The following is a 12,377-nucleotide window of genomic DNA, read 5'->3' as shown; positions in this document are numbered from 1 at the left end:
AGTAACACCGGAGACTGGGGATTTCTCCTCTGGCTGCCTGGAGTACTGACCTGAGAAGGTCAAAGGAAAGGTGTTGTGCTCAAGCTTTGTTCTAAGGGAACTACTACTTCCTGTCCCCAGAGAGAGTGGTATAGATACAACGGGGGCAAGGTGGTGCTGGCTTGGAGCGGGTGTGGGAGATGCAGGAGGGGTGGCCCGGGGAGGGAGGGGTCATCACATGCCCCCCAGAACCTTTAAATTGTGCCCCTGCACTATTAAAAGTTACATGTCACCTCTGATTTAGGTGGAAATATTTTCAGTCTAACACATGAGGTTTCTGCATCTAAGGGGCAACAGCAAAGGTTTCTAACCAAACCCTCGTGCCAGAGCCATTCAGCATGACTGAAGTGCAATTGCTGCCCCCAAACCGGGTCCCCACAACACCCCATACTCTCACATACGAGAAGGAAACTCAAGTGCATATGGGTTTCTCCAGTAAGCACTATAATGTCTACACTACTCTCATCTGCTCCCCCACCACAGGGCCTTGCAGCCAGCAGCTCAACAACAGCAAAGCATTTTAACCAAAGAGTTACTGGGACTATTAACTAGACCCGAGGGAAGCACTCAACTTGAGGCCCTCAAACTATGGATAAACAGAACAAAGCAGCAGCAATTGGAACTACATCAGCATGTCTTGATTCATCTAAAACCCTTCAGGGGCAATGCTCTCCAATAATCAGGAGCTGGGGAAGACATTTCACTCTAGGAACAGTGAAGTCAATTTGCTAATATTCAGTCTCTGTCCCTACAGAACAAAAACAGATCTCCACCAGGCATAGGGAGCTATGGCCTAACGCAGAGGTTCTCAGTGTGGCACACACGACGACTCTGATCTTGCCATGTTGCTAGGTTGGAGGCGAGTCCCAGTCTGGAAAAGGCGGAGATCTACTGGCATAACAGATCAAGGGTCAGAAGATCTGGATTATATTCCCAGCTCTGTCACCAATTTGCTGCATAATCTTGAGCAAGTCCCTTCCAATCTCTGTACTTCAGTTTCCTCATTGTGAAGCAGGGATAATAATTCTTAAATTGCCGTTGTGAAGGGCTGTGCTTTCCTGGAGCACTTTTCTCCTATAGTTCTGAAAGCACTAACGTTGATGTCCTCCACAGCTGGTAACAGACAAGATACCATTCAAGGGGTCGCTACTGAACCCTGATGCCTTTTCCAGGCATAGACAAAAAGAAGCGATGAAGCCATCTGCGAGACCCTTCCTATGAGGAACATGGCTGTCAATGCTCAAAAACCCACTCCGTCTAGAAGTGAGCTAACCCAGACATGAGGGCAGAGCAGGGAGGCTTCTACCACAGGCAATCTCAGCAAGGAGGGGCTCCCTGGTGAGGCTGCTGCAGATCAGCAAGATATAAACCAAATGGCCGTAATGTGCAGAGCATGTTCACAGCAAGCCCAGTCACCAGACAGAGGGCTTCACAAGCTGACTAAAATCCACGCAAACATCTTCCATCTGCTAGCCAGACACCAGTGTCTGAACTGAGGCCTTTGGGAAAGGTCAAGACAGTCCTCCAGGCTCCAAGATATTGCCGTTGCTTTCACTCTTAGTATCTTAATTCCTTTGTTAAGAGATACTAATCTTTCCCTCCAGCAGTTCTCGGGAGCCAAGGAGTTTGTGTATTATTGCAAAACATATGCTCAGAAGAGACTGGAAATGCCGTTGGCAGTGGTACAGAAGGAGCAGTGTGCAGCTTTGGGTCAAAGCAAAAAATCCCTGCTAGTCAGCAATTCCCACATGACAGTCTGGAAGAGCTAGCGAAAGCATCTTCGAGAAACTAAACAATGGTGTGAGAACGAAGCTAACAAGGGCTGGCTCCAGGAAAAATGAAAAGGCCAATGATATGCCACAACATCCCCAACAGCACAGATCCAAGAGGAGCCTTTCTGGGAAACCAGCTCAAGTCCTTATGCTGGGAAACCTTCTGGGTCAGGGGACCTCGAGGCTAAATGCTGGCAAACTGCGTCGTCAGTTAAGGCGAGTCCAAGTGTTTTCTATTGCATTTGAATGATTTGTTTCAGCCCTACAACTCTCCAGAGAGCAGTGTGTAAGCACAGGCTACTTCTTCTGGGAAGGGGAATTCAGCACGGTCAGCCCCTGCCTACACTAGGACAGTTTTAGCACATTTCCCACCCACTGCTGACATCCAGATGGAGTCCTAGCATGGAAGGGCTGGTGATGCTACTTTTACCGCCCTGCTGATTCAACCTACAACCCCTGGGCACGGTGACACGCGCTCCGACTGCTGCAGCTACACCATACTCAGAGCACATCTGCCTAGCTTGCGTGCGCTACCTAGACTTGCACTCCCACCAGTGGGCCATCTCCACAAAGGCAAGGCTCTTGGGGACCTGTTTCAGCCAAAATGGAGGTTGTCAGGAGCACAGCTTTGATTAGCATTTTTCTCCAGGATGTAGGTGTGGATACAAAGGGGACTTCTTCCAACCTCCACATTTCAGAGAGAAGTCAGGGTGGGTGTGGAAAGAGGGTGGTGTGAGGCCGAAAGCTGTCATTTGTTAGCCTTCTCCATAACCAGTCCAATTGGCCTTACATGCAGGCATGCACAAAATGCAGAAGAAAAACGAGCGTCAGTTTCAGTCTGCTCCAGCCATGCTGCCAGATGAGAGCTAGCTCATGGGGGAGTCTCAAAGGACTCCCCCGCTTGGATGAGTGCCAACATCCAGGATCCTGCATTGGACTGAACAGCCTTCGCCACCCACCAAATGTAATCCCAACGGCTGTGCTGTATCCACACCCCTCCATACACTCCTTGTTAGCTTACATGCATTGGAAGTCACTTCAAAACAGCAAAGTCCAAGAGCAGTCAAGTGCAAAGCACCAAAGTAAATTGTAAGGGATGGGCTGGATGTTACCTAATGAGCCTTTTCCAGCTCTAACTGCTGCAATCCCACACACGTTCCCCTCCAATCCACGTTACCATCATCCCTAGCAACCCAAATAAAATAGCAGATTTGAACAGCTCTGGAAACATCTCCTAACTGTATTTCAAACGGCAGCAAAACCTCCACATCTGCAAAGGAAATTTCTGAGGAAAGCCACACCGCAGCTGCTTCAGAGTCTCTTACTCACGCTGAGAAGAGCAGTGTTCTGTCTTGCCTCATTTCAGTGAAAAGACTTTCTGGCTGCAGAGGAACAAACGTTGCCCAGGAACACAGAACGCACATGCTATGTCTGTGCCCAAACCCAGCAAAATCTGAACAGTGTGGGCAGAGTATTCAATTACTTCATTTCCAGGTGTGCTGTCTGCATGAGTCCTGGCTGGCTTGAGATAAAAGTGGGAACAGTGTTCCCAGTCCTGAAGGCGTCCGCATAATTAATAGTAATTACTACCCAGAGCTTTTGAATCCTCTAAAGTTACATCACTTTTCTCAGCTGCTTTTCATCTGCTGCTTTGGGTCTATGGGAGAATGGCAAAATGTTCAAGATCGGATTCACAAAGGGGGCACCTGGGCCCTGCCCGCACAACCCACAGAAGCAGGAATGCAAAGGAGTCCAATGTAAAAGGGCCTATCCAGCTCAGCTGTCTTCAGGTAGATACAAAGCACCAGAGATGGACAGATACCCAAACACTGTACAGTCTACCTAGATGCTCACTTCATTACCTTGAAGACCCTACAGCACAGATTCCTTTTACACTGGCTGCAAGTAGCACAAGAAACCCAGGAATCTCCACACTGGATCACACCAGTGGTCCATGTAGTCCAGTATCCAGTCACTGAGAGTGGCCACTACCAGCAGCTTCAGAGGAAGGTACAAGAAATCCTGCAGCAGGGAGATATGGAATAACCTACCCCCAAGGAAAGTTTTCCTTCTAATCCTCAATAGTTAGAGGTTGGCTCATGCCCTAAAGAAGAGGAGTTTAATATCCCTTCCCAAACCCTTGTGTTTTCTCTAATTTATTACAATCCTAGGTATTTGTCACACATATAAGTGCCTAATTTCTTTCTGAATCCTGCTAACCTCTTTGTTTCATCGATATGTCCATGCATTCCATGGGCAAACTCGTATTGTGTGAAAAAGCATTTCCTTTTAGCAAGCAAGGGACCCATCTGAGAGGGTCGCAAGATACTCCAGAATGATTATGTTGCTTCAGCAGCCTTCCCAGCCCCGGGAATGGGGCAGTACAAGCTCAGGACCTGAACACAGCTCTCAGCATGGCATCATGCAATAGACTCCGAGGTTACCTTAGAGGTCACTTCTCCCCTTAATGCACACCGATAACTCCCATTAATAGCAACAGATGGAAGGCTATCCCCACACTTCCCTCCTTTCTTCTACTGATCTCCTAGTAGCAAAAATCTCCATCTCTATTCTGTAATGGGAGTGGTCAGCCCTTAGGAGCTGTTTATCATTGGTTAGCTCCACATCTTTATTAGCTCATGTTTGCTTTGGCTGCACATCCAAGCACTTGCTTAAAGCGAGAAAAAATGGAAAATCTTGGACCCTTAACAATGGCCATGAAGTTTAATCTGTCACTGGAGACAATTACTTGACTCCTATTGGTGGCTGGTACTGGCAGGGTCAAGCGTAACATGTGGCAAAGGAAGCACTAGGGAAGCCAGGCTGCAGCAGCTCCAACACTAGGCATTTCCTTGCCTTATTCAGAGTTCCCTTTCCCCTCTCGTGTGTGGAGAGAACAACTCCAGTTGTCCAGCCACCTGCACACACGATTTATGGGTCGTTGGTGCTGATAACAGCTCCAGGTCGGCTCTGGCTGGCTGCTTAGACATTCAAAGCTAGGTTAGGAAATTTGAAACAGTTCAGATTTTGTTCTTGGCTCTGGCCCCCAGCTTTGGGCCTGAAAGTTGATCTGAATTCCTGAATAGAACTGGCATTGGGTAGCTTGAGCACGAACACTTACATAAAGTTTTCTCCCGACATGACTCAAGTCAGCCTTCTTTTGAAAACAAAAGGGTCTGGGGTTTCTGGGTGTTTATTCAACGCACTGATTTAAGAAGAATTCTTTGGTTTTCTACCTGAGAAGCTCAGCACACTTTATCAGAGGAAGATGCAGCCATTTCCCGCAAGGGGGAAAGATACAGGGTGCTATATACACAGCTAGCTTAGAAATAGTGTAAGTGAGCTTTAAATCTCCAGGAACATAATGGTAACATGAGCACAGGACCAATTAAAGGCTTATAGTGAGATTGCACCAAGAACAAAAGCAGGGACTACCGCTCCTTTGTTTCACTGCTATTTGGATTCTATGGCTAAGATGCTATATTAATGCATTTAAACTAATGCTATTTAGATCCAGTTTTAATGCATCATTTAAAAAGTAACTTGGTTTGATTTTAAATGGCGTGAAGTGTAACTCAGGAACTGCTACTAACAGTTGCCCTTTGCCAGCCATCCCTGGGATGCCATCTCAGTGGGCTCCTGCTTGAATAAAGGAAAAAATAATCAATTAAATTGCCTTCCAAATTAGCAAACACAGTGACATGGTGAGTCACGAGCAAAGGCGATTCCTTTAGGATGAGATACAGGAAGATGGGAGACGTGACATTCTTCAGTTCCCCCTTTCCTTTCACAACCCGACCCTTGACATTTTTCTCAACAGGAAACCTTGTTCTCTCCCTCCTTGTAAACTGCTGACAACTGTATTTTACACCTTACAAAGTCAACAGAAGTCAGAAGGGGAAGAAGGAACAAAGACCTGCTCACAGCAAGTACATCTTCCCAATGTGGAGCATTTTTCCGTGGAACTGTAGCCAAGACACGGCTTGCTTGGGAAGGCAAAGTCTAGCAGCTATGTATCACAGAAGCAAAGGGCCTTCGGGTGACCATCTGGGGTCCTATCACTGCACTATCTAAGCACTGAGGTTGTGGCATCAGCTCCAATGCAGCATTATGGCTGCTTCACTAAGAATATTCAGTGGGGAAAGATTTTCAACATCAGCTAAAGGTTTTAGCCACGCAACCCCCACTAAAATTAATAGGGCTCATGTGGCCAAACTTCCTAGTCAGCTTCCAAAATCTCACCACTCATATTTAAAAGATTCTGGTTTTTAAGGAAGGGATTCTGACACTGAATAATTGGGCTTTAAAAGTAATTCCAAACTGCCACAAACCTGGGTACTAATTTCTCTATTTCCCCTGCCCACAGCTCCACCCCCTTTCCAGCTGCAGTTCGGGATTGCTGCTGTAGATTTCTCTGTTCCTTTCACCCCAGTAAGACTCTAGACTCAGCCAACCTCTCCTTTCTCTCTGCGCCACCCCAGACACCCCCTTTTAGATGTTTTCCAAAATTCATGAAAATTGATGTGAAGTTTCCAGTTTAAAAGGTTTTCTGATGGACGTTGCTGGGATAAAACATGTTTAGTTTCACTGCAGTGTCTCCCATAGGCAGAATTAGCTAAACACAGGAAACAACAGGGAGACATTCCAGTAGGTAAAGGAACCGTGACTTTCACCAGTACGTCCCTCTTTCCAGCCCAAGCTGGCACTCTACGGGGGGAGCTCTGGCAAGTTCAGAATGGCAGACATGCCAAAGTAGCCCAATCCCAGTGCAGGATTGATGGCCTCCTTACTGGAGCAATCGGCAAGAGTCACTAGGACAGCTGCCGAATCAGGCGTCTCCAGCAGAAGGCTGGCATCTATTCAAAGCCATTAGTCAGTCCCCAGTTGTCTGTAAATAACCCCTTTGTCTGAGGAATCCTTGACATGGAAGGCCAGGCAGAGGCCAAACAATTCACAGGCTTGCCGTCCTTCTGCCCAAAGCTTCTGCAAGCATGGGCCCTGCAAGCATGGCTTTGTGCAAGCCAAGGACAGCAGGAACCCCATGAGCACGAACAGAAAGTCAGCTGGCCCCACACACATTTTCCACACCACTGCTGTGGCTGCCACAAATACATCTTCCCTAGAAGAGGAAGAGTTAAGTTTGAGCCCTGAGGAATCACTTTATTAGTTTCCCCTCTTAGGCTTGCAGGAAGTGGAAGGCCATACAATGGTGTGGACGGAGCTGGAATTAGGAACATGCTGTAGGAAGTGCCTTATTGGGTGAGCCAGGTGGGCAAGGAGGCCTGTCTTATTTTGACCAGTATTAAATGCTTCTGAGGAAGGTGCAAGGAACACTGCAGTGGCCACTTCAGCAGTAACTTCTCTGTAGGGAAAAAGAAAAGGAGGACTTGTGGCACCTTAGAGACTAACCAATTTATTTGAGCATGAGCTTTCGTGAGCTACAGCTCACTTCATCGGATGCATCACGAAAACTCATGCTCAAATAAATTGGTTAGTCTCTAAGGTGCCACAAGTCCTCCTTTTCTTTTTGCGAATACAGACTAACACGGCTGTTACTCTGAAACCTGTTCTCTGTAGGGAAGTTTCTTCCTGACACCAGCAATTTGGAGTTGGCTTGTACATTGAAGCTGGCAGATTTATAGCCCTTACGAGTGGTTATCTGAGTAACGGTGGATGTTTTTCTTATTGACCTTGTAAATGTCGAAACCCGTTCTGAAATGAAATCTATCATCAGGGAACACCACTAGAGCTGTACAAGGCTAATGTTCTGAGTCAACATAAAGGCAAGAGGAGAGAAACTACAATAATACAGACTGGGAAGAAGACTGCTGCCTGTTGTGACTCCAGAGAACTGAGCCACTCCAGCTGCCTGCTGCATCCTCTGCCAGCTGGGCTACCCCGATGTCTCTTCTGAAATGGGCTGCAGTGTAAACAGGAAGCGGAGCTCTGACAGCAGGCATGCTGCAGACGGCTGCAAACCCTGCAGGGGGCCAATCACCAGTCTGGTGGAGGGAAGGAGGGTGACCTAGCATGCTGCCAAGGGTCAGACCTGACCTTTAGCCTACCCGTCAGCACTCAGCTCCTGGGGTGTCATTCTGAAGGACACGTAGATACAACATCCAGTGCCACCAAGATACCTTGGTGACAGGTGCCTTAGAAACATTCAAGATGGAGAGAATGTGGTGGTTCAGCAACTGAGAGCAGGATGCTCACAGCAAGGAGCTTAAGGCCCCAACAGCTCCAGTCAGTCTTTATAGCATGGTCCCAGCATTACCCACCCTGGAGAGCAGAGTCCATCCCACCTGTTTGTGCTTTTTGCCATGTATTCCCAAAGCTCCAGCAGCCACTTCTGCACACAGAAGAGCTATTCATTGTATTCTCTGCAGTCCTACACTCAAAGTGGACCAAAACCCAAATCCCCCTGCATCCTCAGGCAGAGCAAGTTTCAAAGAGTCACTAATGCTCACAGAAGCCTCCTTCCACCACTCCTGCAATTCTAGGTGACTTTTTTGTTCCGCGTGATTCCTAAACAAGAAAAAGTTAAACCAAAGTCAGCAGCTAGGACTATCAGGAGCTCTGTGGAAGCAACCAGCCAGCGTGAGCAAGGAGCAGGCAACCATGTGGTACCCATCCCAAAGTGGAGGAAATTGCACAGAGGAAGAACAGGATGGCAGAAATGGCAACTCCCTCTTTCCTGCCATGTGCCTGCTGGACTGGTCCACCAAGAAGCTATATTGTCCCTTGATAAAGCAAGTCATGGAAGGGCTGTGAGTTCAACACATAACTTAGCTTTTCATGTAGAAGGCAGGTTTTTAACATTAAAGACTCCTCATGCAGTAGTCAATCAAATGCTTTTCCCAAAATGAACAGATGGGGGTAGTTGAATTTTTTTTTTTTTTAATTTAGCAGCTTTGGCTTACTGTTTTAAAAGCAGGTTTCAGAGGAGCAGCCGTGTTAGTCTGTATTAGCAAAAAGAAAAGGAGGACTTGTGGCACCTTAGAGACTAACCAATTAAAAAATTTAAAAGCATTAAAATGATAAACAGAGCAAATAAAAACCTAAACAACCAGACCTCAGTCTAGAGGCCTACAAGTCAGAGATGGGAAAACATCACGTCACATCTAGTCCAGCCTCGGGTCGGGACAGACCCTGTTCCTCACAACCTGCTGTCTGCTGCTTTGTCCAGGCTGGTTTTAAAGTGTCTCTGGTAATGGGATTTCTGCCACTGCCCTTGGAAGAGGGATCGTAACATGTGTAAGTTCAAATGGGTGACAAACCCAAGTCAAAAGCATTCCCTGAAGAGCTAAGAATACAGCAGTAGGTGAGGTTAAGTGGTTTTTAATAAAAACGTTTTAAATAGATACTGACCTGTTGCTTAAAGCAGCAAACTCTCTGTTGTCTTTGTTTAAAAGAAACAGCAAGGTGAATTTTAGAAAACCAAATAACTGAGGGCTGAAAATAACCAGTCATAGGAAGGCCAAAGCCTCTTGATTTCACTGTGCCATCCGGATGTGTGCAAAACGCACCCCCCCCCCCCTACTAACACCTTCTCAGAGCAGCTCAGTGCAAGCATTTGATTTAGGTTTCGCTTCTGTGTCTGTTGCTCGGCTTCAGGACTCCTACATTAAGGATGAAGTTTAAGGCTCAGGACTTCAACAATCGCACTAGAGCAAGCACAGGTACTCCTGGGAGAAACCGTGGCTGGATACTTCCCTTTCTCACATCCCTTTCAGAAAATGCCACAAAGCTTATTGGACATTCCAAACAATAAATCCAGATTTCCAGTGGAATCATCTTCCTTTTATTACAAAATTAAAGCATAATGATCCCCTTGACCCTTAATTCCCACTTTCTCTTTAAGAAAATTACACTAAGAACTCACCTTAAAAAGATTTTCCTTTCCAATCTTTCCCTACAAGGGCTGGGCAGTGCCAAAGTCACAATTCATAAAAAGTGAATAATTAACTGAGAATTTACCCTGGAGTAGAAACACAGATTGTAAAGAAAGAATTAGACATTTGGCGCCAATTCATCCCTGGTTACATTTCTCTGAGTTCATTCAAACTCCAAGGAAGGAGAATGTCAGAGGTAGTCACTGGTTTTGCAAAAATGTGAAAGAATAAAAATCAAAACTTTAAAATCAAGTGAAAGCCCTTTGAAAAAGCAAACTCAGAGTCAGTTGCATTAGAAATGTGCCTAACAGGAAATAAACATACACTCTCTTCTCCAGTGTCGATGCGCATGAAAATCAGCAACTGTTAAAATTACCCACTGAGCTCTCTTGTGAAATATGCTGCAAACACAGAGCTTGAAGTTTTTAAGTAGACACTTACTAACAAGAAGCTATATGAAAACACAGGGAAGAGGCGAGCACCATCAATGTTCACTGGCTACTTGCTGGGGAGAGTAAATCCACCAGCAAAGTTCCCTTTACCAACTGCTGGGAAAGAAAAGGGTGCAAAGATCCCCACCAAGGTGCTTTCATATTACGGTTTGGCTATTATGTATTTGATACATTTGAAGCCAAGTCCCCATCTTTCCCTGTTCACTTCTGGTGCTGGTAGTTGAGAAGAGGTGCTCTGACATTCTGCCTCTGGTTTTTGTGATCCGCCTCCCCAGTGCCTCAGCTGCTTCCCCAAGTTAAATTGCCACAAATTCTTGTCAAGTTCACTGTTGACCACAGTTCTAAAGAGCAGCAGAGAACCTGTCTAAAGGCTTGTTAATTTCCCTCAAAGCTCAGTCAAAGGTAGCAGCAGCTGAGGCACTGTAGTGTCTGTAGACTCAGGAAGGCAACGCTGACTCTGGTCACATTTACAGAGTTTTCTTCACCACTAGAAGGGCAAGGAACTTCTTTAATTCAATAAAATCTTAGATTCTGCAGAAGCTGATGGCTTAGCTCCCCTCGCCCCACTCATATATTGGGCAGGTAAAGTTTCCTACTTTCAACTAGGGAATATATTTTTCGAAGTCCTACCATCATTGACCTGAAATTTGAACTACACGAGGCAAAGGCTAAAAGGATAGACTCTGAACAAAGAAAAAATACCCATCCCTGTTCCCAGCATCCCAAAACAAAGAGGCAGCCCACAGCCAGGACTCAGGATTTCTGTAAATCAGAAAGGACTCAGACCAGCCTCATTGGGAAGGCAGGCATACCGTACCTAGATACGGTTCACATTTGTGTTGCCCACGCCCCAGTTTACAGAGCGGGAGAGGGCACCAGCCCACCAGCCCCCGGCTCCTGCCCCGTGCCCAAGGATCTGGCAAGGAAGCGACTGTCTCTGTCCGCAGTGAGTTGATGGCGTGCGCCGCACTAGACAACACACAAAGGAGGCTCAGCTCTGCCCCGGGGCGCTGCAGGAGGGCGGCGTGGAGATGCAGAAGAGGGGCTGGAGTTTTCCAGGCGTTGCCCTGCCCCGGTGCAAGGGGGGTCCCGGTCTGCCCGCGCCAGGACGGGAATATCCGAGTCCCAACCCGCGGCGGCGCGGTGCCTGCCCCGGGCGTGCCGAGCCGGCAGGGGCTGCCCGAGGATGCAGCAGCCCCGTCGGGCCGGGGGCACCGGGCAGGGCAGGGCAGGGCTGCCCCGAACCCACGCCCAGAGAGCGGGTCGGGGCGGCCGGGACTGCCGGGGGGCAGCCGGATCCCGTGGGGTGCCCGAGCCCGGGGACACCGCTCGCCCCGCCAGGTCCCCAGGCGGGGGCAAGGGGTGGGGAGGCGACCCCCCCGGGGACCCCCACCCCCCCGGGGAGCCCCCCATCCCCAGGAGCGCCCCATCCCCACGGGGAACCCCCCCGGGGAGCCCCCCATCCCCAGGAGCGCCCCATCCCCACGGGGAACCCCCCCCCGGGGAGCCCCCCATCCCCAGGAGCGCCCCATCCCCAGGATGCCCCCCATCCCCACGGGGAACCCCCCCCCGGGGAGCCCCCCATCGCCAGGAGCGCCCCATCGCCAGGAGCGCCCCCACGGGGAACCCCCCCGCTCAAGGGGCGCTCCTCGCACCTCCGGGGAGCCCCAGCCGCCCCCCGTGCCCACCTGGTCCGCACGCTCCGGGCCGAGCCGGGCTCGCTGGCTGCTCCTGGCCGCCGCGGCGCTGCACGGGCTCAGGCAGCGGAAGCGGCCGCCCCGTCCCCGCCGGGGGAAGCCGGAGCCCGGCCCCCGGCCCCGGCCCCGCCCGCTGGGCGGGTGCAGGACATTGGGAGGCAGGGCACTGGGGGAACGGGGGGGGGAGGAGGCAGGGCACTGGGGGGGAGGGAGGGTACTGGGGGAACGGGGGGGGGTAGGAGGCAGGGCACTGGGGGGGAGGGAGGGTACTGGGGGAACGGGGGGGGTAGGAGGCAGGGCACTGGGGGGGAGGGAGGGTACTGGGGGAACGGGGGGGAGGAGGCAGGGCACTGGGGGGGAGGGGGGTACTGGGGGAACGGGGGGGAGGAGGCAGGGCACTGGGGAACGGGGGAGGGCACTTGGGGGGGAGGAGGCAGGGCAGCAGGACATTGGGGGGAGGCAGGGCACTGGGGGAACGGGGGGGAGGAGGCAGGGGCACTGGGGGGGAGGGGGGTACTGGGGGAA

General features: G+C 49.7%; 1 protein-coding gene across 1 annotated transcript in view; it reads right to left on the bottom strand.

Annotated features, from left to right (window-relative positions):
• The window catches only part of FHL3 (four and a half LIM domains 3), a 37,369-nt gene extending 25,445 nt beyond the window's left edge, over window positions 1-11,924 (bottom strand). The window contains exon 1 of the mRNA XM_073317582.1: window positions 11,844-11,924. The gene's annotated coding sequence lies outside the window, so the exon portion shown is untranslated. The remainder of the gene's footprint in view (window positions 1-11,843) is intronic.
• Between the last annotated feature and the right edge of the window lie 453 nt (window positions 11,925-12,377).

This window comes from Lepidochelys kempii, chromosome 19 (genome assembly GCF_965140265.1).
Source record: "Lepidochelys kempii isolate rLepKem1 chromosome 19, rLepKem1.hap2, whole genome shotgun sequence".
In the NCBI taxonomy this organism is placed as follows: Eukaryota; Metazoa; Chordata; order Testudines; family Cheloniidae; genus Lepidochelys; species Lepidochelys kempii.
Note: the sequence above shows the minus strand (reverse complement) of the source record. Positions and strands in the feature narration are given on the sequence as shown.